The 24,510-nt window shown below is 53.0% G+C and overlaps 1 long non-coding RNA gene across 1 annotated transcript; it reads left to right on the forward strand.

Annotated features, from left to right (window-relative positions):
- The first annotated feature begins 233 nt into the window (after positions 1 to 233).
- MEG3 (maternally expressed 3 (non-protein coding)) lies at positions 234 to 18,463 on the forward strand. Its single transcript, NR_037684.1, is given in 5 exon segments — positions 234 to 525; positions 2,205 to 2,320; positions 6,782 to 6,915; positions 16,731 to 16,806; positions 17,130 to 18,463. It is a non-coding gene; the product is annotated as a maternally expressed 3 (non-protein coding) (long non-coding RNA).
- The last annotated feature ends 6,047 nt before the right edge of the window (positions 18,464 to 24,510 follow it).

The raw sequence follows: 24,510 nt of genomic DNA on the forward strand, positions 1-24,510 counted from the left end.
TGATGCTTTGCTTTTCTATGTGCGTCTGCTTCTGTTAACCTTCCATCAACCTGGAGGTTTCACCATCCCAGGGAGGTGTCAGTCTTTCTCAGTCCACCCCGTCATTATCCCCAGGATGGTCTGAAAGGAAGGGTCCCTTTGGGAACTTCTCAGGAGGGAGACCTGGGCCAAGGGCTCGGCCAGCATCTCCCTGGCAATTCCAAGGCCCAGGGTGGGCTTCTGGAAGGAGCATGATTCCCGAGGCCATGCTACTGAACTGCCAGGGGTATCCCCACCTCTTCCAGATCTCCTCGTCCTTTCTGGGGAACTGGGATCGAGAAAAGCAACCTCCCAGGGTGTTGTGAGTGTTGGTCCGATTCTGGGAAGCTGGTAAGGCCAGGCATAGAAGAGGCGGTCAGTAAATGTTTTTCCCAAACAGGTTGGTCGACCACGTCCCCCTCGCCCCCCTCACCTGTCTCACGCTTCTCGTTTATTCTCCCACAGCGCTCCGGACAACCCCAGTCCGCAGGGCTCTCGGTGTACCAGGTAGGGGCCATACTCAGCCAGGGCTCGGGCTGACCTGAGTCAGGACATGCACGGGGCGTGTGGTCATTTCCAGAGCGCTTTGTATGTTCTGTGCCTATGTTATTGCTATGTCAGATGTCCATGTGAGCGAGGCCGCCTCGTTTACAAATGAGAATGAATGTGGCCTCCATTTGAGTAATTTTAAAAGGTGGAGGGCAAGAAGACAGAACTGAGCCCCCCTCCCTGTGGGATGGGAGTGACTCACACTTAGAGTGAGGTCGCTGAGGCTGGAGGAGTGTGAGCGTTTTGTTCCGTTCCTGGCAAGAGAAGGGGTCAGAGTTGGACCCTGGGTGCCATCAGGGGCTGCCCCTTACCCCCACCCCTGCCCCAGAATTCTACCAAGAGCCTTTTGATTTCCACTCCAACGTTTGACAATGGGACAGCCTGTTTGGAATCCCAGCTGCCCGGGGTGGTCTTGGGGGTCTTGGGTGGCCCCACTGCTGGTACCATGTGCCGGTCCCACCTCTCAATAACGGTGTGACCTCAAATACATTGCTTACCTTCCCTGAGTCTCAGCTCTTTTCATGGCCTAAATGGGGATTAGGGGGGCAAAAAAAAAGCAACACAAAAAACACCCGCGTTTATCTACCCCACATGGCGCTTTTGAAGGCCAAATGATGTAACCACTATGAAAGTGCTTTGTAAATTGCTGTGGAAATTGCGAGATACTTAGCACCAGGAGGCTGTGCCTCATTATCACATGCCCAGCCTTGTCCCCCCCCCACGCCCCCGCAGTAATAACAGCTAGCACCCACTAGGTGCTGTGTGTTTGTACTCAGTAAATAAATTCCAGAAGAAATAAAAACAGAATTAATTCAACAAACATTTTCTGGACTGCCTACAATATGCCCCGCACACCAGGCCTGGAATGTGATACAAAGATGATGAAAACAAGTCTCTTGGAAGCTAATTGGGGTCCTCGTTTGACCAGCACTTTCTTTCCTCCCCTTTTAAGCCAACCAGTTTTGTCCGGACGAGACAAAAACAACTCGGGCCGCTTTAGAGAAACCCGGCTTGGTGTAGACAATAGCTCCCGGGCTTCTGAAAGGGGCTGATTGGATTATGTGGCAAATGAAGGTGGAAAGATGACTTGGGAGGTGGCAAATGAAGTGGGCGGAGATCTGCTGTGAGTTAATCCAGGCTATTAGGAGGGACCTTTTGTCTTCCAAAGGCTGGCAGGAGCTTTCACCACTGGGTTTTACATCCTTAATGTAAGGACGCATAATTTATGGTCAGTGAAAACTCAGGCCCCAGTGAGATTTGAGTGGGCTGTAAAATTGAGCGTCCTGCTACCAGTGAGTAATTATAGGGGACATTTATGTCTCCCTTTGCAGTTGGCAAAGGCCTTTTTGCAACCATCAATTCATTTGAACCTCACAACTCCCTGTCCGGACCCCGGGCTGGCCTGTACCTCCTAGGGGAACAGAGGCTGTCAAGCGGCCTTCAGATGAGGACATCTGAGGTGTCTGACACAGTAAAGGGAGAGGAGGCCCCCCGCCCCAGCCCCTCCAGTTTCTCAGACCTGGCCCTTCGGCCACAAGCGAGTCCCTCCAAATTCCTAACTTTGCTTTCTCAGCAGCTTCTGAGCCTCCGGGCCTCTCCTGGCCTCCTTTCTAGCCTCTGTCTCTTTCCTTCCGCAGCCCCGCCTCCTGTAAAGCCTATCTACATTCGCTGTCTTCCTTCCTCACCTTCCGTTTCCCCTCCAACCCACCGCTTCGTGGTCTCCTCTGGTCCGTTGAACTCCACCAGCTCTCAGGTAATGACTTTTCTGGAGCTTAACTCCAGACATGTTTCCGGCTCCCGGACGCACGGACACGTATTCAGTGTTTCTCTCACAGTCTTCCCAGCTCCTGGTCTCTGGTGTTGACAGACATCCCTATCCCCTCCACCCCCTGACCTGTATGTAGACGGTACGGAGTCACCTGCCTCTGGCCCTCCTCCTTCTTAACCTCTCCTAGAAGAGTATCCAGCCCTTCCAGAACCTTCCAGAACCTGCCTCTTGGCATCTTCTCTGGGTTGGAGCCCAAACCACCTAGAGCTGAGGCCTTGAGGTAGCTCAGTGTTTCCAAGCTTTTCCACCTTTCTCTCAGTTGCAGAATAGTTATCTTTACCTGGCAGGTCAGGTGGGCCATCGTGCAGGTAAAACCTCATGTCCCCACTATTCGAGGAACTTGAAATAAATTCACTTAAGTGTTCATGAGAAAGTACAGCCAAGGTCGCCATCCAATTTTCTTGTAGGTTAAGTTCCCACAGGAAGGAGCGCAAGGGAGAAGAAAGAAGTGGGGGAAGGGGGGGCAAGAAAGAAGCAAAGACTAGAAAAGTGCCCCTAAGACAAAAAAAAAAAAAAAAAAACCAGGAGCAAAGGGAGACTTAGAAAATACGAAAACCCACCCCAAAAAACACATCCAGAGAAAGGTTCCTTCTGGGGTTAGGCAAAAAGAAAGTAAACAGGAAAAAGGTTTTCAATTGATTATCCCAGTGACAAGTCCCAGGAAGCTTTCAAATCAAATTGCCCCATTTTAGGTTTTTAACTCCTTCTATCGGGTTTAACCTCTTTACCTCCCGCATCCTGGTTAAACCCTTCTCCTGGCCCCCTCGCTGGTGATTAAATCCCGAAGGTACATGGAGCCTTTCAGTGAATGAATGGCGAGCAGAAAGAGCCCTCCCCCTCCCCCCAGCTGTGTTTTTCAGTTCTATTCCACTTTCTGCCCTTTTCCCTTAATGAACACAGGGCTAATCTTGGGCCTTGTCAAGGAAGAGGCTGTAGGCCTTAATGAGGTAGCTGCTGGATTCCAATATTCATCTCATAAGGAGCCTTCTTTGTCTGGGAAGGAGAGACACACTGATTATCATAATGAGGTGAACCGCGGCTGCAGGGCAGGGGCGAAGAGGGTCTGAAGCCACACTTCTCATTTTGGTGCTGGAGCCCAGGGACTCATTCTGCTCCCCATTCAAGCCTTTGCCTCTGTCCCAGCTTGCAGTGCATGGAGTGAGGTTGAAAGCTGCAGGCAGCTTTGGGCCACAGATGAGGGCTGCTCTGCAGAGAGTTCCTTTGTTCGACCCTGCGTGCAGACCAGCCATGGGCCAGGGTGACTCAGGCCTCTGGGATCAGTTTTCCAGGAGCAGAGAGACAGAGATGTGGGTCAGGCTCACCCCGGACTCATTCTTAGGGCTCCCCGGTGTTAAACCTGTAAGACTTCCCAAAGCTGGAAAAGTAAGTCCTGGGTGAAAAAGTAAGTCCTAGGTGTAGACGCCGTGCAATTGTAGCCGAGCCAGCGTCCGTGGAACGCCCCCTCAGGTCAGGAAGTGGATGGGTATTGGTGCCCCAGCACAGCCCCATCCTCGTAGAAGGGCAGAGGTGGGGGCTCACACTCAGCCCCTTGTATGATGAGAGACCCCAGCGGTCTGTCGGGACCACTCGGATCCAGTGTCCGAACCCGGCGTCACCCGCTGTACCCACTAACGGTTCCCGTGTCCTGCGCCCCGCCCCGCCCGTCAGTCCTCTCTTTCTGCCCTCATTCTTGAAATCCCTGGAGCCCTTTCTTGTCTTTAGGGAGGGTGTGTCTGAGTCAGAAACTTGCCCTTATGAACCCTAACTTCTGGATGTTCCTCACCTGAAGGCAGATCAATCACGATTGGATCACTCCAGTTTTAAACCTCAGACTCCAGCCAGACCTTCCGCCAAATGGGGTGGGGGAAAGGGAGTGGGTGCGGAGAAGTGCAGTGTTTGGAGCAAGAAAACTTGATTAGTTGAAAACTTCCGGTCCTCCCTTCCTCAACTTACCTCTTGGCTAAAGGTCCCCTGGTGTTGGTGGATGAGATTTCGACACGTCCTGAGTCAGCAGAACCGCCTCCCATCCAGCTCCCTAGATGACAGTCGGCCAGCTGGGACCACTCCATCGCTTTTGGTGGTGGTGACCCCAGATGTTGCCCGGACTGGGGGACTGGATGTGGTGGGCACTTCTGAGAATAGGGGGTCCCACCGAAACCTGCCCTCCTCTGTGCAGTTTGTGGAGAGAGCTTAGAGGGCAGCTCCTGGTGTTTCTAGAAGGATTTAAGTAGGAAAAAAGAAAATCCATAGAACCCTTCATACCCTCAAATACGTATCAATAACTAAAATACCTGCCCCAAAGTCATTAATATTTTAGCATTTGAGAAGCCAGGGAGGAGGGGAAGGCAGTTGAACTCATCTTCTGAGGCCGCTGGCAGGGGGTGTCTGTGCTCCTGACTCCCGAGTGGACGGTGTGGACTGCTTTAACCTGTGTCCTTGTTTCTGTGGCCCCCCTTCTGCGCCTGAACTGATGCAGCTCCCAGCTCCCTGTGGGCACGGGACACCTGCCCCCACTCCTCCAGCCCGGGGGTCCTGCGGGTCTTCCTGTGTGGGCCCCCGGACTCCCGGGCCCCAGCGGGCACAGCCACCATTAAGTCAATCCCGGAGGCTCCCCCCAGTTCTTCTGACTATTCTGTTATTTTTCTGCTTTCACTGCCCCCTTCTGTGGTCCATCCGTCTTCTCTCCTCGACTCCCATTTCCTCATCTGGCCCTCAGGGGGGCGTCCTAGGCCAGCCCACTCCTCCTTTGGGTGTCCCAGAACCAGCCGGCACAAAATGGGGCTCAGTAAGAGTATGTGGGATGTATGTTTGGACAGGTGAGTCAATGAAGGAACTTGACTGTCAAACCCGAGCTGCTAGGTGGGAGTCACTGGGAAGTGTTAGGTCTAAAGGGTGGAGGGTGTTGCCCCACCCCCAGCCCCTTTTGAGCGGGGCCCCACCAGTCTCACCCCTTCCTGGACTCACGCATCCATCCCGTCATCCAACAGTTGATCCTTGCTGAGCAAACCCATGGCTTGGCCCCGGGCTGGGCACCTGCCACCCTAGTGCGTCCCTTGATGGCCTCTGCCTCCCCAGGGTGGGGAGCCGGGGGGTTGCTTCTGCCCAGGGTGCCCTGTTGGCTCCCGGGCGTTGGAGCAGCATGCTCCTGCTCTGTAGAGAAGGCAGGCCGGGGGGGTGCGAGGGGCAGGCCTGCTTTGCCTTGCTGTGGTTGAGTGGCCCCCTTTGAATCTGAAGCCTGGGGAGGGGGCCCCGAACCTGCCCTTCTCCAGGGCTCAGCTGCAGGTCCTAGCCAGCCAGCCCTTCCTGCTCGCCCGGCCTCCCCGCCAATCCTGTAGCTGAATGTGCATGGTCGTCATGGGCCCCCAGCCCTAGAGTTCAGGACTGAGGAGGGGGCCGGGGCAGCCGTGGCATGTGTCCCCTTGGGCTCTGGCCGCACCAGGTCTCTCTCTTGAGTTGGGGGTCCGCGGGCTGGACCCCTCCCTCCAGGATGCCCTCCTCCTCCTGGGACTACATCCAGCTCCCCCGCCCCACCTTTGCGGGCGGGGGCCTGCCCACCGCCAAGGGCCCCTGGCTGGGAACCTCCAGGGGACCTGCAGGCCTCACCTTTCCCAGCTGCCCACCTCGCTCCTCCTCTATCTGGCAGCTCTTCCTCTGGCTTCCCCCCGCCCCTCCGGCTCTGCTTGCCAGATCCGACCTGTGTGCCCTTCCCTGTGCCCCCTTCTCTGGGTTCAGGACCCTCTGCGTCTCGGCCGTCCACTCTGCTTAACACGTTGGTTTCCTTGCCGAGCCCACACCTGTGGTTGCCCGCGTGCTGCCCTGCCCACCTCCCACCTCCATGCCTTTTCCCTGTCTCCCGCAGTGCAAGAAGGCCTTCCCCCTCAGGGTGACTCAAGTTTCCAGTGGGTCTCCAGTGCCCGGGGCGCAAGCCCCCCAAACCCGGCAGGCCACCTCCCCCTAGCATCCTCAGGTACCTCTTCCCGTGGGCCTGGCCTCCCAGGCTCTGAGTGACCCTGGGCTGTAGCCAGGCTTTTGCCCTGTCCTCTTCTCCCCATCCTAATCCCCCCAGACTCTTTGTGATCACATCCTGCCAGGTCTGCCCACCCAAGCGCTGTGTCCCGGCGAGTCCCAGGCTCGGCGCCCGTGCCTCCCCAGGCCTTGTGGCCCGTCTGGGGGCTGCTCCCTGGCCTGTTGCTTCCCACACCTCTTCCCATCCTTGCCGCCCCCACGAGCCACCTCCCTCCACCGAAAACCAGATGGCAGGTGAGACCAGGCTCTCTGCCTTTTCTGGGTCTTGTGTGTGTGTGTGTGTGTGTGTGTGTGGCTTTTCTGGGGGACTCGCTTTGTCGTCCTTCTAACGTTCTGCCTGTTCCCCTCCGCCACACCAAGGAGCCCCGGCGGCCCCGGATCGTGAACGCCTGGACAGAGGAGGTGGAGGAGCTGCCCTGGAGCAGCACGTCTTCCGCAGGGTCACCTGGCGTCTTGCGCCTGCCCCGAGCTGCGACGCTGCTGCCTGGCTTGGGGTGAGTTGCGCGCTTTTTTGAGACACCACGATTTCATCAGGCTTACTCAAACATATCTCAGTTCGAGGAGGTCCACATGCAAACCTGGGAGGGGGTCACTTCCAAGGGCAAGTTCTCTGCCACCCCGACCACGGGGCCGGGCGTTCTGGAAGCCGCTGGGAGCTGAGACCCTTGTGTGCCAGCACGGTAAGTGGGGAGCATTCCCTCGGGTCTGGGCTCCTGAGAACTAGCGCCGGCCAGGCACACACACAGTAGGTCCTCACAGAGCTTTGCTGAGTGTGGTAATGAGATGAATAGCAGGACGTTTGCCCTCCGCCTAAAGCCCAGCTCCCGGGCCCCTTTGGAGATGCGGAAACAGCCATGCCTGTCTGCCTGGAGCTGGAAGGGCGCTTCTGCCCATACGCCATGGAAACGTCAGTGGCTGTGAGAATGCTGGGTTCTCACGCGCAAGGCTTTGATAATGTCCTTTGATCAAACAGTGGTTTTTGAGAGAGTCCTTCCCTTGGCCTCGTCTCCTCACCCCTGAAATTGCAGCGGGGTGGGAATGTTTTTGTGTGTGTAAATAAAATCAGTAATGGTGGAGCACAAGAAAGCTGGGGTTTTAGCTCCATGAGGCTCTCTGGGCCCGACATTTGTTTATGGGACCATCATTTATTCAAGAAGCGTTGATGGAGCCTTGGGGGCCTGGGGGTGGGGCTCTTCTCCAGGGGCCTGAGGCCAGCTTTGCCTTAAGGACCAGAGGGTCTAGTCAGATGCCTGGGCGGGTCCCATATGGTGATGTGGCCTATGTGGCATCTAGGTCAGGTGGACAGGGGTACGGGGGCTCCCCTGAGGGCACCTTGCTTTCTGCGGTCACAGCAGAGGAGCCCACGGCAGGGCTTTGGGGATGTTTTCGCAGCCAGCAGCTCAGTGGAAGGTGGCTGGCTCTGTGCGCATGTCTGAGACGTTCAGGGTAGCCCCTGGGGTGAATGAATGAAGGCACCTAAGTGGCCGGGATGGCTTGGATATGGGGTAGAGGTGACTCAACTCCCTTGATGTTTATGGAGGCTCAAGTGGGCCTAGCCCTGTCCCAGTCCCCATGCCTTGATGCTCCACACAGGGTCTCTGTGAGAGGAAACAGGGACCACGTTGGAGCTGGGAGCCCTGTCTTGGGGTGCACCCGCCTTTATGAGCCCTGTAGCCCAGTGAGCAGAGGGGATGGACCCCCGTACTCCCCAAGGGTCTCTGGGTTCCATCCCAGCTTCTGTAAGGCTCTTGCATCAACCAGATTTGGGGGCCAGCTCTTCCACAGTCCTGCCCTCCTGCCCTGAGTGGGGAATGGGCTGGGGATGGTATTTTGAGCAGGCGAGAAGGGAAGACGTGTCCATACAGGGGGCTGACCCCTTTGTCCACTTGTTTCCACTCCCCAGAGGTTGCAGAGAGGTGGAGAGCGTGTGCCCAGGCCTGATTCCAGGGAGCGGGCACCAGGCGGTCTCCACCCCTTGACATTTACTCCGAGGCTGGCATTTGCCACCTGCAAACATGATGATGTGGAACGGAGCCCGGGAGGGGATCTTTACAAAGGGCAGGATGCGGGCTCCGGGATGTTGTATCCGGAGCTTACCAGAAAGATCTATGTGATTCGTTAGAGCCAAATGCCCACGGTTCCTGGACGCCTCCCTCCTCGGGGACGTCTCGGGAGCCCCTCCAGGTGGGCTGGGCTGACGGGCAGAGTCAGGATGGAGGCCGATTCCCAGCCAGTCCCAGACTTTGCCAGCCCCCCGCCCCTTCTCCTCCTCGGTATTTGGGATGGCCTGTCTTTGGGCTGTGGTGAATTTTAGAGGCTTTGGTGAATGCTCAGTCTCAGGCAAACACATATTTTGGATTTTGTGTGTCATTATGCAGAAAATCGGAGAAGGCAATGGCACCCCACTCCAGTATTCTTGTCTGGCAAATCCCATGGACAGAGGAGCCTGGTAGGCTGCAGTCCATGGGGTCGTGAAGAGTCCGACACAACTGAGCGACTTCACTTTCACTTTTCACTCTCCTGCATTGGAGAAGGAAATGGCAACCCACTCCAGTGTTCTTGCCTGGAGAATCCCAGGGACAGGGGAGCCTGGTGGGCTGCAGTCTCTGGGGTCGCACAGTTGGACACGACTGAAGCGACACCGCAGCAGCAGCAGCAGCATGCAGAAAATGGGGGCTTCCCTGATAGCTCAGTTGGTAAAGAATCCTCCTGCAATGCAGGAGATCCTGGTTCGATTCGTGGGTCAGGAAGATCTGCTGGAGAAGGGATAGGCTACCCACTCTAGTATTCTTGGGCTTCCCTTGTGCCTCAGCTGGTAAAGAATCCACCTGCAATGTGGGAGACCTGGGTTTGATTCCTGGGTTGGGAAGATCCCCTGGAGAAGGAAAAGGCTACCCACTCCAATATTCTGGCCTGGAGAATTCCGGACCATAGAGTCCATGGGGTCGCAAAGAGCTGGACACTTTTCACTCAGAAAATAGAGTAATAGGTATACTAGGTCAAGCTCTTCATTTGAAGAAGCTGAAACGTATCCACCTGCCATTGTCCAGTGTTGGAAGAAAGGATCATTTTCAGGAATATTCCTTTTTGGTGGATTGGCCCATCCCTGAGCAGTAAGGGGTGAAAATGAGGCCCTAGCCAGCCAGCCAGACGGTGGGAGGGGTTCCCTGGGCGTTTGTCGTGGTGCTGGGCCGGTCCTCAGGGCCGCCTCTAGCTGAATGCTTCTGGGTGCGCACAGGTATCGGGAAGAGATGGTGGTCTTGCTGGAAAGCTGGTCCTCGGGCCCCACCTGCTTCCCCGACCGTGGAGGGGGATTGGGACGGGGGCTGAGAGCATAGCTGCGCCTCTGCGCGTCTGGAAAGCAAGAAAATGCCCCCTTTCTCGCCCTCAGTCTCCCACCTGCAGGTTGCTTGTGGGACTGATGGCAGCTTTCAGGGCCCCTGACCCAGTGTCTCCTGACTCGTGACTCAAACCCCAAATGTATTTCCAAGCACATTTCTCCAAATAATGTAAAAAACTGGCAAGACTTAAGGGCAACGGGAGGCATGTGTTTCTTATTCATTCATTTACATGAAGGAACTTAAATGTGTGTGGTTTTTTTTTTTTTATGACCAATCTGACTTCCAGAAAGAAAAAAAAAAAAAATCACCCGTCTTTAATGAGCTTGCTAATGAATTTTTCCTTGAAAAGAGGAAGGCAGCTTTACACAGAAGGGGTTGTGGAGGGAAACAAATTAAGGCCCCAAAGGGTTAAAGGGCAGTGGACAGTGTAGAAGCCGCCATTGTGAGCTGAATCAGAAGGTCTGGGGTGCTGGGAGCATTTTCTTTTAGAAGACTGACATTTAACAAGTTGCAAATGAGCCCCAAGAACTGGTTCCTTTTTCCATCTGCGGCTTTGAGCTCTGCCCCCTGTCCTAAAGAAGGACTTAAAGGAGTCTGACTACCTTGGTCTCCCATCCCCGGTTTGAACAGATGGAAAATTCTGGAAAAGAGTTAGTTACAGCTTTCCAAATGAGGCCATCTGAAGCATGGGGTCCCCATGTTGAAAGGAAGAGAATGGTCTGTAGGGGAAGGAGTGGAGGCTTTCACTCTGGGGCACCTCCCCCTAGTTCCAGTGGGCAGCCCCAAGTCCCAGCTGCCTGCCTATGGCTTCGGGAGGCTGGGCCATTTTTTCGGTGGGTGTTTATGGCAGGAGTTAAGCTGAGGTAGCGCCCCGTTATGGGGCGTGGCATGAGTCAGTGTTTTGGGGCCAGGAGGGAAGAGAATGAAGGGACCCTTGGAAATCCACCAGGAGGAGGTCAGCCCTCTACAGTGTCCACTCCCAGGCACAGCTCCCCCCTCCCCACATGCTGCAGCAGCAGCAGGAGGGATCTCAAGTTCACTTGGATCCAGCAGAGGTCGAGGGTCCCCTCCTCAGTCAGTGCCCAGGCGACATGCTAGCAGTGCCCAAGAGGCTCATTTCTGAATGCCCACACATCCTTGAATTCCTAGTGCCTTCCAGATTTTAGATACTTGGCCCCTTATCCCCGCCTTTGGGGAACTCACCAAGGGCCTCGGCGGTCGTGAGGGGCCTGCAGGCAGAGCAGGTGCAGGACGGCCGAGGCCGGGGCAGGCCCCAACTTGGGAAGGGTGTGTGTGTGTGTGTGTGTGTGTGTGTGTATGTGTGAGAGAGAGAGAGAGAGAGAGGAATTAATTAAGGGAGAGGAGAGTGGTGGAGGGTGTAGTCATGACTCTCCTAATTGCTCTCCAATTTCTTTGGGCTTCAACAAAAATCCAGATGGAGGGTTCTTAAGTCCTCCTTCCTGGGAGTCGGGGGGCCAGGGTGGCGGGGGAGGAAGGCTGCCCACCACCTTCTGCCGGGCGTCTCTTTGCAGAGTGAATAGGGTCTTTGGCAGGGGTTTAAGGAGGGGACTTAGCCTGGGAGCTCCCAGGGCGGTGCAGATGGAGACAAAGGCCCCGCAGAAGGAATGTGGGGAGCCCCCCACGGAGAACAGCCACCTGGGGATAATTGGGAGGCCCAGCGCAGATGAGTTTTCCCAGGTTCTGTGAATACATTCTCTCAATAGAAGGTGCCCTTTCTTCACATGAAAAGAGGAAACCTCAATTACCTCCCCCTGAAACAGAGTGTGTGTGTGTGTGCGTGTGTGTTCCCTCCGGGGGCTACGGCGGGGCCCCTCGCCCTTGTGTGCATGGTGGGGGCTCCGAGGCGCATAAACGAGAGGCCGCACAAAGCATGTCCAGCTAGCTGCCCCGTCCGCGCGACCCCAGACCAGCCCGGACTCCCCCGACCCGGGGCTTTCTCTTTGCAAGTTTCTCAGGAGGGGGAAGCGAGTCGCCCTGCCTGTAAACAAGAATCTGATCAAACGGGCCTGATGCCTGAGAAACAGCCAAAGGAGACAGGAGTCCAGGGTGGAAAGCTGGGGAGAAGGCTGGTCGGGGGTGGGCAGAGATTGGCGCACGTGTGTGCTGGCCGTCCAGACTTACAGCCGTGCTGGCCCTTCCAGCCCTTCTCTGGGCTGTTCCGTGGAGTGGGGGGTCAAGTCATTCCTTCGGGTTAGGAAACTGGGGCTTCTGTGGCTCCGAGATCCACTTAGGAAAGGTGAGAGAGGTGGGCAGTCAGCAGGGGGCTCAGGGTCGGGGCCACCCTAAGCACGGGGGCCTTCTGAGCTGGAGGGAATCAAGTTGGCACTCTCGCTTTCTGGAGGAACCCAGGGCAGAGTCCCTGCCATGGGATGAAAGCATCCTGGTTCTGAGTCTCTGCTGGTGACTTTGTTGCTGCTGGCTTCTGGGCCTCAGTTTCCCCATCTGTAAAATGAGGCAGTAGCCTTTCAGTTGTCTGTATTTAGTGAAGCAGAAGAAGCCAGGGATGTTGGCGCTAGAAAGACAAGGGCTCTTTCACCAGAGGAGGGGATGGGGGTCCCTAGGTGTTCAAATTGGGCCCCTACTGGCCTCCTGGCTGGGGGCAGGGACCCCCTGCTACTCAGGCCTGGTCAGTCAGAGGAGAGAGTCCAGATTGGGCACTTTGGGTGCCCCAGGGTCAGGCAGCAGCTCTGCATTGGTCTTCTAGGGACCTGGTTCCAGCCTATGCTCAGGTCCCACTGTGACTATGACCTTGGTCCCTGATGGGCCTCAGTTTTCCTATCTGTGAAATGGGGGCAGTGCAGGATCACGGTCACCTCAGGGTCCATTGGGCCCTGAGTTCCTTCCAGCTGCTCAGGGGTTTGTTTGCTGAGTCTTGAGAGTCAGAGGGCTGGAGATCACTGGTCTTCTGTCTCTCCACCCTCTTTTACTTTCAAGACAAGGAAAGCAGAGACCTGAGGGAGCTGGGTGTGAAGCCCACCGCCCGTGGCCAGGCAGCAGGGTTGGCAGTCGTCAACCAGTCCTCTCGGTCAGCTCTTTGTGAACACGGATCCTAATAAGGCTCGTGGCCCAGAGCAGCTCAGTGGACTATTCTTCCACACAGGTGGGCCGCCGGCCAAGCCTGGAACACCTTTCTGGGCCGTGTAATGAGCCTGGCCCGTGGCTGCGGTCCCAGGAGGGTGTGCCAGGCCGCACCCTTCCCTGCGGCTCGCCCCGGGGCCTTTCGGTCAGGAGACCCTCCGCGGTACCTCCGTGGGTGCCTTGGCCCGGTCCGCGGAGAACTTCCTGAAAAAGCCATCAGGCAGAGAGGCAAAGTTCTGGAAAAGCGATCAGTCGCCTGCCCCGCTGCCCATCCCAGACTCAGTTTTGCAAACATCTCTAGCTGTCTCTTTGTGCTTCGGTGCATGGTAATAAAGAGCGCACAAACCCACGGCCAGGCCTGCACCCGTGATCACCATGGTGGGCTACAGCCTTTGTTTGCTGACCTTGGTTGCTACAATACCTGCGAGCTGAAATGAGGGATCGGGAAATTGCCAGCTTCAATTAGACCGGCAGCCTGCCTTCCCAAGTGCCTCTGCCACTCTATCCATTAACGGTAAACATACGCCAAATAGGCCTTAATTCTCTCTAATTGCCCACTCCTGAAGCAAAGAGTGAAATTCCAGGAAGAGGCGTATGTAAACAGCCCCCATTCCCTGGCCGACTAAAATTAGAGGACTGATGGGGGCCGGTGAGAGGTTGGTGCGGGGGGGACGTGATTTCAAAAGCTGTCCCAATTACCTCTCCTATTTTCATAAATGAGCCCGTAATGTTCAGGGCCCTGGCCTTCACAAAGGTACAGGAAATGAGGTCCGCCAAGAGCTTGCATCTGTTGGGGAAAGTTGTGAGGGGGTGGTCTCTCCTCAACAGGTAGGAGGGCGAGGCTGATGACTGTTGGATAAACTGCAGGCTTCTATTTCTGAGAATCAACATTTTATGAAAAAATCGTCCTTTTCCATCTTTCCCCTGCACTCAACACCCACAAATGATATATATGTATTTTTTTCAATTTCAATACAGTATTTATTGTATAGAAGAAAAGTAGATTGATTAGTAAATAGTAAAAGGTTTGGGGGGAGAAATATATTACAGTAGGAAAAATTCTTTAAAAATTTTATTTCTTTAAATCTATTTTTTAATTAGAGGAAAATTGCTCTTCAGTGTTGCGTTGGTTTCTGCCCTACAACACAAGTCAGTCTCATATATATATATACACACACACACACACATATGTAATTATGAGTGATCCACAAATGATTTGTACCAGACATGCCAGATCAAGGAGGTCCCATTTGCCCCTAGAATCGAGGAACTTTAAAAATCTTGAGAGGCAGTATACATGTAGCTAATTGATGATATTGAACAGCAGAAACTAACACAACATTGTAAAGCAGGTATCCTCCGATTAAAAAAAAAATATCCTATGATAAACCGTAGTGGAAAACAATATTAAGAAAAGAACGTAAATATATGTATCACTGTGCTGTACTGCAGGAAGTAGCAGTGTTGCTAATCAACCATACTTCAGTAAAAAGAAAAAGAAAACATTTCCTGAGAAGCAGAGCTAGGGTTTTCTAAGCCTCGTACGCTCTGGAGGATGATTTTGGTGTAGTCAGCAGGGCTTCCTGCATGCATCCTGAGCGCAGCACGTGCGTTTATGAGTTCTCCGATCAATGTTGCTTGCGACAATTGTTCCTCTGGACCCTAAAAGGAAGCTCGTGTTTTCCTCTGGTTCCAGACACTGACTCATCTCTGCAATGTCTTCATCTGTCACGATTGCAGCCCAGCACCACAGGGCTGATCCATCACCACGGTCGCAGGGCTGGGACACACGGAGCTCAGAAACCAAGGCATGACTTTGCCGGGGCAACGTCTTTAGTCGCAGCCCGGGGGTCTGCGTGAAAGTTGAGTACGAACAACCAGGAAACTCTGAGGGCTCCCGGGGTCCCTGGGGAAAGAAGCAGGAAAAAAAACCCAGGTGCCCTGAGCTGCTTCTGATTTCCCCAGTCCTATTAAAAGACACCAAAGAGAACCAAAGCGGAAAGACATAGCAGAGCCCTTTCCTACCTCTTTGGCCTGTGGGAAAGGGCAGTGACTGTGGTCTTGCCGTGTGTTCCGGGTCTAGAGCCCGGCCGTGCTCTTAGGACTGTAGAGATGGTGACAGGGCCACCCCTGGGTGCTCATGGGTCTCTGAGGAAGGGCTGGAAACTCTCCCAGAGTGGGGGGTCCGCAATACGGCCCAGAGCGCCCTTAGATAACCAGTGTACCCTGGTCACCCATGGGCTGATGACTGCTTGATTAACTCTGGTTTTTTAAAAAGACTTCCTGTTTTTTGCTTATAAAATCAACCAGTCAGGGGAATAGAGTGTTTGGGAAGCTCAAGGTCAGGGGAGGAATTCTCAGGAGGCTTGGAAGCAAGAGGTGAGCCCCCTGGGGCCCTGGCCAAGTCTTGGGCACCCCAGTGAGTGAACCATGGGCAAGGGGGTTGAAGTACCCAGATGGCTTAAGTCAGGGCAGGGGACTTGGAGAGGACCTCTTCCTTCCTTGGGTTTCCTTGGAGGGCTACTGGACTCTCCTTGTTCTTTCTTCCTTTTCTCAAGTTTTAATTTCTCATTCTTGCCTTGATTTGGCTCCCTCCTCACCTTACAGTGCCGATCAAACCTCAGTCATCAGATAGAATTAACAGGGACCTTCTGTGTAGCACAAGAGAACTCTATTGAATACCCTGTGATAACCTATCATGGAAAAGAATCTGGAAAAGAATAGATACATGTATTTGCATCACTGAGTCACTTTGCTGTACACTTGAAACTAACACAATATTGTAAACATCAACTATGCTTCAGTATAAAAAACAAAAAACAAAAAACACACCAAACCCCCCTTAGTCATCACAGACCACCTGTTGGCCACACTTACCTACCAGAGCCTCCTGGGTATATGTTCAACATCAACTCCCTTAACATATTTTTAGAAAATGACTAACCTTTTTTTTTTTTTTTTCTGAGCAGTTTTAGATTTATAGAAAAAGTGAATGGCAAATATAGAGCATGCCCGTCACCTGCCCCCTACCCCCGTTTCCCCCGAGGTCAACATCTGGCATCAGCGTGGCGCACTCGTTGCCATGGATGAGCTGACCTTGAGAATGTAGCTGTTAACTGAAATCCATGGTTTCTATTGTTCTTTGTATCCTACAGTCTGTGGGTTTTGACAGATGTATAATGACACGTGTCTATCACTGGTCAGCTCGTTCTTTTTAAACTTTAAGGCAAATACTTGATGTCAAAGATTTGACAAGCCTGGTCAGGGCTTCTTATATGGGGCTGGTGAAAACTTGTGGGTAAATTGTTCAGGTGAAGCCGTCTGTCCGGGCAGCCCTGTCCCTTCATCTTCCATCTCGTGGTTTTAGGACATGCTGCTTATTCAGGACCCCACAACCCTGGCGTGGTCCTCAGCGTACTTCCCTAGTCTCAGCCAGGGCCCGCTGCCCTCGCCCCTCATCATGCGCACGCTACCCTGCACACGCTGACCCTGGTTCAGCTGTGCCCGCAGCGCCCTTCTTCCTGGTAGAATGCGCTTCCAGGAAGCCTTCTATGCAGCCTTTGAGTGTGTCCAGCTCCAGCTGTCACTCACGCAGTGACTCCGAGCCTCTGGGTTCTGTGAGACAGCGTCTGGCAGCACGGGTGGCAACAGCCCACCCTGAGGGCCTTGGGGTCATGTCCACGCCAGCCCCTGTCAGCTCCAGATATACCTGGAGCTGGGAGAAGGGGAGCTTGGCAGGTGAGAGCGCTCGTGAGTGAGTGTAAAGAGGAGAGAAAGGCTTGATTTCATCAGTTCCACCCTTGAAGTTGGGGCGCCTCTGCTTCCGTTGGGTGAGATTCTCTGAGTGACCCGGTGCTTTCTCGTTCCAGCCGAAGCCATCATCTGGAATCCTCCGTGGTCCAGGACCTCGAACCCGCCACCCCAGCACCCTCTGGCCCCACAATCGTAAGTTGTTGGGGGTGTGGGGGGCACATGGGAGGCTGGTCACCGATGGAGGCGGGTGCCGCCCCGACAGCCTCGTGGGGAGGGATGGGTGAGCACTGGTCGGAGGTCCCCGCCCAGAAGGGGGTGCCCAGGGAGCCAAGCTGAGTGTGGACCTTGCGGGCTTGCGTTCAGAGGCGCACCCCCACCCTCCTCATGGCATCTCTGTGGCAAAGGGATTCTACAGGTGGCCTCAAGTGCCAGACCCCCACAGAATTGCTCCTCTTTCACAAAGGAAGTCAATGGCCCTTTCATGACCGAGCCCCACTTTGGCTCTTGTGTGGCAGGGCAAACTAGGATGGAAGTGGCCTAGCTGGGGGGCCCTTCGATGGGCCAAGGAGAAAACGCAGGCAGTGGCACCAGCCTCTGAAGCCGTCTCCGAGCTCCAATAATCTTCGCTTGCCTCCCCCCTTGAAATGTCCCAATGGACAGACTTTCTGTCTTCAAAGCTTCGGGCCAAACCTCTTCAAGCTTTTTATTGTTTGGGACTGGGACGCTTAGCAATAATGATGGGTAGTTCCTTTTTTATTTGCTGAAAGGCCAAAATATATTTTTGTGTGTGTGACTATAGACAAAGCCGTCTGCTTTCAGATGAACTCTGTCCGTCGTCTCCCACCAGGGAGGTTGTATATACCATGTGTGTCTCTGTGTACTCTTGGGTCTTGAAACAGGTTTCTCATAGGGATGACCATTCACAGGGGTCCTTGGGGAAGCGCCTGCCCCACCAGCGGGCCTGGGGAGCCCGACCCCTGTGTGCACAGGGTGTGGGCCCCGGGGTGGGGGTCTGGCTGCTCTAACACGTGTTCTGCCTGTGCCTGCATCTGCCATGCTTACGTGTCAAGGACTGTGGGTTCTGTGCTCCTTGGTGCTCAGCAGGATGAGAGCGGGTGGGAGGTCAGAGTACTGTGAATGCCCTACTGTTCTGGTTGGGAAGGCGTTTTGCTGGGCTCTGTTACCTGATCCAAAGAAGCGAGTGGATGAATAAATGAATGCAGGCACGAGAGAATGAATAAACGAATAAATAGTGTAAAGGAGTGTACCCTGAATGAGATCCAGCTGGATATATCACAGATCAATAGATAAGTCGATGAAGCATGGAATCAGTATGTAAATAGGGCCATGCAGAAACCGGTATCCGGTTATCCTGGACTAAGGCACACAAGCAATTCAAATGCATAGCACCTATCGCTTGTCCATAAAAGAAGGAACACCTACATGACAGAAAGAGAGAATGAGGAGTCTGGACGTGTAAACCAGGGCTGAGGCTGGGAAGGTGAAGCCCATCAAAGTGAACAGATGGGAGAGAGGGTACCAGGGATTGAAAGCGGCAAGGAAAATGGAAAGATGCAAATTAATATGTAAAAAATAAGGTAACTTTTAAAATTAGGAGGTGAGAAAAATACTCCCCATAAGGAGGACTATGTCAGGTTATTATAAGCCAAGCATTAGGATTAATCCAAATACGTGCTCTTGGCAGTAGAAAAAAAGAGAAAACACTAGAGGAAGAGCTCAAAGAATAGTTAAAAATGAAAAAAGACCCAGGGAACCAGAGATGAGATTTAACTTTAACCCAAAGTTTTCTAATTCTGGGCACACATGAATAAAGACTGAAATGAAAGTTAAAAAAAAAAAAAAGAGAAAAAAATGAAGGGGAGGATGAGTGAGCAGTGGACATACCTGGATCCAGAAGGGAGCATGGCAGAAAGGGTTTTGAGTCATCCAGTCCTGCGAACTGAGGTCTGTTCCATGAAAGGATTAAAAAGGAGAATAAAATATCTAAATAAAAATCTAGAAATGTGGAAGAAAAAGTAATGGGTGTGAAGTCCAGAAAAATATTAGTGGGTGAATGGATAAACATACAAAAGCAGGCAGTGCTAGCAGTTGAGCAACAGACGGTCATGACTCGAGGGCTGTGGTTAGTCCGACCCTGAAAGCCACAGGACTATCAAAAAACAATAAATATCTCAATAAACGAGTGAGCGAGCATCTAAAGAGACAGAGACAGCATGCAGTGAGGAGGGGGAGAGGCCGTGGTCACACCAAAGCTCCAGGACGATGAAAGAAGACAAGCGAGAAAGGAGGAGACGTGCAAAGTTGCAATGAAAGAGAGAGGATAAAAAAGGTGATAAGTGAGTAGGTCCTCGGAAGAAGGCGAGGCTAGGAATCCAAACTGTGGGTCAGAATGGGTCAAAATCTGAGCACGCTCTCCATTAGTAGAGGAGTAAATACCTAATAAAAAGAAAAACAAAAGCAGGAAGGAAGAATGGTGTGAAGGAAGGAAAGCCAGAGGGAAAGACTGACTGAGAGGCGGAGCTGAAGGGCCCGGGGGTGCTGTTTGCAGGTGACATTAGGCTCCATCAGGTCGTGGCACCTGAGCTCCAAAGAATACAAGAAAGAGAGAGAGTAAAAGAGAGAAACAGTGAAACTGAAAATGGGAAAGAAACGACAAGCAGAAGTCAGATTAGAAATGCAAAGAGAAAAAGGAATGTACTAATAGATAAATGCGTATATAAGAGAGAGGTATTCTAGGAATAGGAATGTGAGGGGCGTGAACCATGCGCATGGGTGAATTCACATCTGGGCTTCTGAGATGGGTCACCACCCACCCAACCAGGAGGCAGGTCAAAGCCGAAATAAGTAAGGGAGGACCTCAGAGAGGCTAGGGAGGGGAGGACCCATTGCTTGTATATTATCATGTATCCAATTAGGTACCCTGCCATCTAGAAGTGTAAAAACCATTATCAAAGAGATAGGAAGCCTGAATGGGCACATGAATGCATGAATGACTGAGAAAAAAAAAATTGCAGTGACCAGTGAGGCTGATGTTGCGAGGCGTGTTAGGGTTCAGCCACTTCCTGGTGCCCAATCTCCAAAAGAAAGACAGGCAGTAAGAAAAAAGCCTGAAAGACTGGTGGAAAAGAATAATTAATTAAGATGGGAGGGAAAAAAATAAAAAGTTTTTATAAAGAAGTAAAAAAGATAATAAGTATGTCAGTGAAGTGTGTGAGAGGGGCCTGGTTTAGCACAGATCATCCGCATTCATTCAGATGTCGCACAGATCATCCGCACTCATTCAGATGTCGCACAGATCATCCGCACTCATTCAGATGTCTGGCCCGGGTTGATAAATAGTAAAAAGAACAATACGTAAATAGAAGCCTGAAGGAATAAACACACGATTCCACAAGAAGGCAAGGAAAGGCGTTTGAAAAGTTGAAGGGGAGATGGGGAGAAAGAAAGATATGGGAGAAGAAATGAAAATAGACGGATGGAAGAAAAAAGGCAGTTCCTGGATAAGTACTTAATAAACATATTATTCACTAAATATAAAAACTAGTAAAAGCTGAAGTTCATCAGAAAGAAAGAATAAATAAGGGGATGGCTGTGTGAATGAATGAATGAATGAGGAAGGGGACTTAGATGAATTAGTCTCTGCACCTGAGGCTCTTGAGAATCGAAGAATTGCCAAAAGAGCCAGTGAGGACAGAGGAGGGGCATAGACAATTAAGACAAGATGGATATTAGCCATAAAAACATATTGAATGAATAAATAAATATGTACATAAATTACGAGAGAGAAGGCCATGCTAGAACAAAAAGATGAGAAGGCACCATGCACCAGGAATCGTGAGTGATTCAAAACTGGGCTCCTGAGAGAGTGAAATAAGTCCTCCCGCAAATCACCAGTGCAAGGAATTAATGAACCAAAGGGGCCCTACGTGGACTGGTGCCGAGAAGGCTCCAGGAACCACAGATGCTAGGTGATCCCATTCTGTGCACCTGAGGCCCATAAGTGAAAGAATAAATATTGCAATAAAAGAGTGACAGAAAGAATGAATGGACCCACGAATGCCTGAGTTCCTGATGGGAATGCCTGAGGCGGTCCATGGGATGGTCGCTCACCTCACCCCGCACACCTGAGGTTCCTAAGACTGAAAGAGAAGCAGAGAAAGAAATGGGGCAAAACGAAACTTAAGTGAAAGAGAAAGGTGGGGGACCCAGCAGAAAGGAGTGAAGATGTGGGTGTGTTGGAGAGAAGGGTCTGTTAGGAATAGGGGTGAGGTGTTCATCAATCCTAATGATGGATAAGGTCATCCAGTCCCCTTTTCTAGGGCAAAGGAGGATGGAGAGATTAAAAAAGAAGCAGCAGCAAAAAAAAGAGAGAAAAGAAAGACGGTAAACCAACCACCAAAGTGATAAATGGTTCATTAAGAGAGGTTGTCTGAACAGGAACGATAATTAGTTTACATACGATTCCTTAAATAGATAAAAGTATTGCACCTTTCCGAGAATAAATGAAAAATAGACCAAACATCCAGCCCCAAGACAAGGCTGCACCTCCAGCCTTTTATTATCTTTATATCATAAAATATAGGCAATGGAGGTCCATAAATAGAAGAATAAATAGCAAAATGTAAAAGGTGACTAGTGGCGAGGAAGAAAGACTGCAAAGGCAGGTAAGCACGTGGGCTGATGATGGTTATTTTGCACGTGGAGTTTTGACCGCTATAATCATTTCCCAGGATAAGCCAGGATAAGAATGAAAGGCAGGGCAAATGCGAGACTGCATGAGTGAATGAATGAAATGGTGTTGCTTGGACCAGGGGTGTTGCATGTGGGATCCTGACTCATCCTTCTTCACCTGAGTTTGTAAAAATGAAGGAATGAAAGTAAGCGTGAGAGAAATAAGAAAGCAGAAATGGAAATAATGTGTAAACAAATAAGAAGGGAGACCTTCATGAACCAAAGGCTATGATTAAAGTCATGCTGTTGAAGTCAGTAGGTAAAGGCATCAAATCTAAATGGATGAGTGAATGAATGGAAGAAATGGATGCATGGAAGGAAGGAAGGAAAGAAGGCAAAGGAAGAAGGGAAATGAAGGAAGAGAGGGAGGGAAGGCTTCCTGTTTGGGCCCCCGGGTTCCCAGCAGCTGGATGGAGTGGGTGGCCCTTGGCATGCGGTGTGCTTGTGACGCGCATTCCCTGGCGGGGAGGGGCTGGCCCAGGGGGGCCCTTGCCTGGAGGGCCCCTGTCACATCCTGGCTGTGGGGGCCATTTCACCTCATTGCTCTCGTTCCGTTTTCCCCATGTGTAGACGTGGAATGGCATCGACTCCCTGCTTGGGTGGATCGTGGGGGCAAATGCTGCCCTGCCTGTTGGCAGTGCCCCGTCTAGAGCCCGGGAGAGGCAGAAGGGCTCAGGCCCCAGGTGCCTGCAGAAGGTTGCGGGAACAGGGGGTGTTGGGCCAGGTGGATGTCCTGGCCCCTCCCTGGGCATGGGTCACCTGTGGGGGAAGCTTTTCCCGCCAGGGGGCAGCAGAGGGTCAGGGAGCAAGGGGCCCTGGGTGGAGCGTTGTCCTGGTAGGGGTGCCCCCTGCCTCCAGGGCCCGCTGTGCTGTCCTGGGGCGGGGTGGGGGGCCCCCCTCAACTCCAGGACCTGTGCAGGGGAGAGGTGGGCGGGAAGGGGGCCGGCACGGCCTCATCACAGAAACCTTGTTCCCGCAGCTTTCTGAAACATGTCCAGGAGCCCTCCAGCGGGGTCTTCCGTGGGTGGGCTGCCGTCCGTTCCCAACTCGGGGTGTCCTGGGGCAGGTGCATCTCAGCCCAGGGTTGGCAGAAGTGGTCCCAGGACCCCGCCCCCTTCCCCCTGGCATCCCCAGAGCCCGTTTCAAGGCCTTGCTACCTTCTCAATTGTTTTGCGATGTACTCTCTGTATTTTGGCAAAAAAAAAAAAAAAAATGGCCTTTGCATGGTGTGTCGTTGAACGCGTCTTCTCTCCTCCCGCCCTGCCCCCGCCCTGCCCCTCGCTGGGGCTGTTTGTACTGATAATTTCGAATCCCAGGGACTCCCTGGTTCTGTGTAGTCTTTTTTTCTCTGTATTGGTAGGATTTGTGCACCTGTCTGTGGTGTGCCTGTGTCTGTCTATCAATCCAAGGATCAAAGTCCCTCTTGACTTCTCGATTCCAGTCTGGGACATTAAAAAAAAAATAAAAAAAAATTGGATTCCTAACCAGTGCCCTGAACGTGAGGAGCCCAGTTGGCTGGACCCAGGATTCGTGGCTGGGAGTGCGGGGAGCCCCGGGGGTGGAGTCTGGTGGAGGCGGGGCTGGAGCGTTGCCTGGTGGGCAGGGCTGAGGGCTGGCTATCCCGCTAGGAGTGACTTTGGGCCCTGGGTGGGGACAGGGAGTGGTCGGGGTGGGGTGGCGAGGGGTGGGGTCGGTGGTTCTAGTCCAGCCCAGCGATGCCCCAGGGTGCTCAGATGTCGGGTGGCAGGGAGGCGGAGAAGCAGAAGCCACGGCTACAGACAGGGGGTAGGGAGGGAGCCAGGGGGCCCAGGGGCAACCTCTGCGCTCTTAGCGCGGGCCCTGAGTGGACGCAGGCGGCCTTTAGGAGACGGAGGAAGCAGAGTCATGTGTCAGGAGCTACCCTTCCCTGCCTCCAGTGCCATGTGTCCGGGCCATGTGAGCAGAGCTTTGTGGGCCTGAGGTGGCTCTGGGGCTTCAGGGCTCTGCTGTCTTCTCTTTTGGAATCTGGGGGCCCGGGTTCTGCCTGAAGCCTGGGGTGGGGGGTGGCGCACTTCTTAACCCCAAAGACAGGTACTCAGGGAAGGGTCCCCAAAGAGCCCCCCAACCACCCCAGGCGTCATCGCATGGGCCGGAGTGGGGGTTGGAGGAGCTTGGGGCAGGAAGAGCCTGGGAGGGTCTTTTTGAAGAACCCGAGTGTGGTTGTTTTAAAAGGCAGCTGAGGGTTAGAAGACAGAGAAAGTGTTAGGTGTAGAATGGGAGGGGATCACAGCCCAGTTCGCAGAGGAGATGGGCAGGAACAGAAGCAGACCCCTAAGGAGAGGGGCCTCCTCCCGGGGACCAAGGGGCTGTCCAGGGTCATGTGGGTGGAAATAGGCCAGTGGGGGAATGTCCCGGGGGGAGGGTGGGTTGGGATCGGGTGAGTTCTGTCCTAGGAATGCTGGGGACCTGAGGGTCCCTGGGTCAGGGTTTCTGAAGGTCTCCAGTTCTGGGATGCTGGGTTTCAGCCCAGGACTGCCAGGGCTGCAGAAGCCAGGGGTGGAAGTTCCACATGGGCCCCCATCTGGTTCTGTCCGTGCCCGACCCACGAGGTCCAAGGTTGGGTTTCAGCGCTCCTCTCTGATCACGGCCTGTCTCAAGTGCGTGCTTCTTTTCCCTTTTCAAAGAAAGAACAAATTTTGTCTGTTGACTTTGACCTTTGCATGCACCCCTTGCACAAATCCTTCCCTTGATGGTACCAGGAGCTACAAGTCTCCTTGGATTTCTGTATGACTCCCAACTCAGGGAGGTTGGCCTTGGGGCTGGCCTGCCAGAGGATGGAGGGCAGAGGCTGGGCGTCTGGGGCAGATGGGCCAGAGGCCCTGTTGTGATCTTACTGTAAATGGTGTGGATAGCACATGAGCTGGAGCAGATCACGCATCATTTGACATATCAATCATCTTTATTTCTCCCCTTCAGATTCTGTTTATTCTGCACACTATTTTTTTAATGGACATCTAATTTTTTAAAACGAGCACCCATTTTTTTAAACCCAGTTGCTATTCTTCACCACATACACTTTTTTTTTTTTTTTAATTTTTGCATCCCACCTTTTCCATATTCCGCTGTCAACATTTTTCTTTCGTCCATACACTTCATCACCTCCCT

The sequence above is a fragment of the Bos taurus genome, chromosome 21 (genome assembly GCF_002263795.3).
Source record: "Bos taurus isolate L1 Dominette 01449 registration number 42190680 breed Hereford chromosome 21, ARS-UCD2.0, whole genome shotgun sequence".
NCBI lineage: Eukaryota > Metazoa > Chordata > Mammalia > Artiodactyla > Bovidae > Bos > Bos taurus.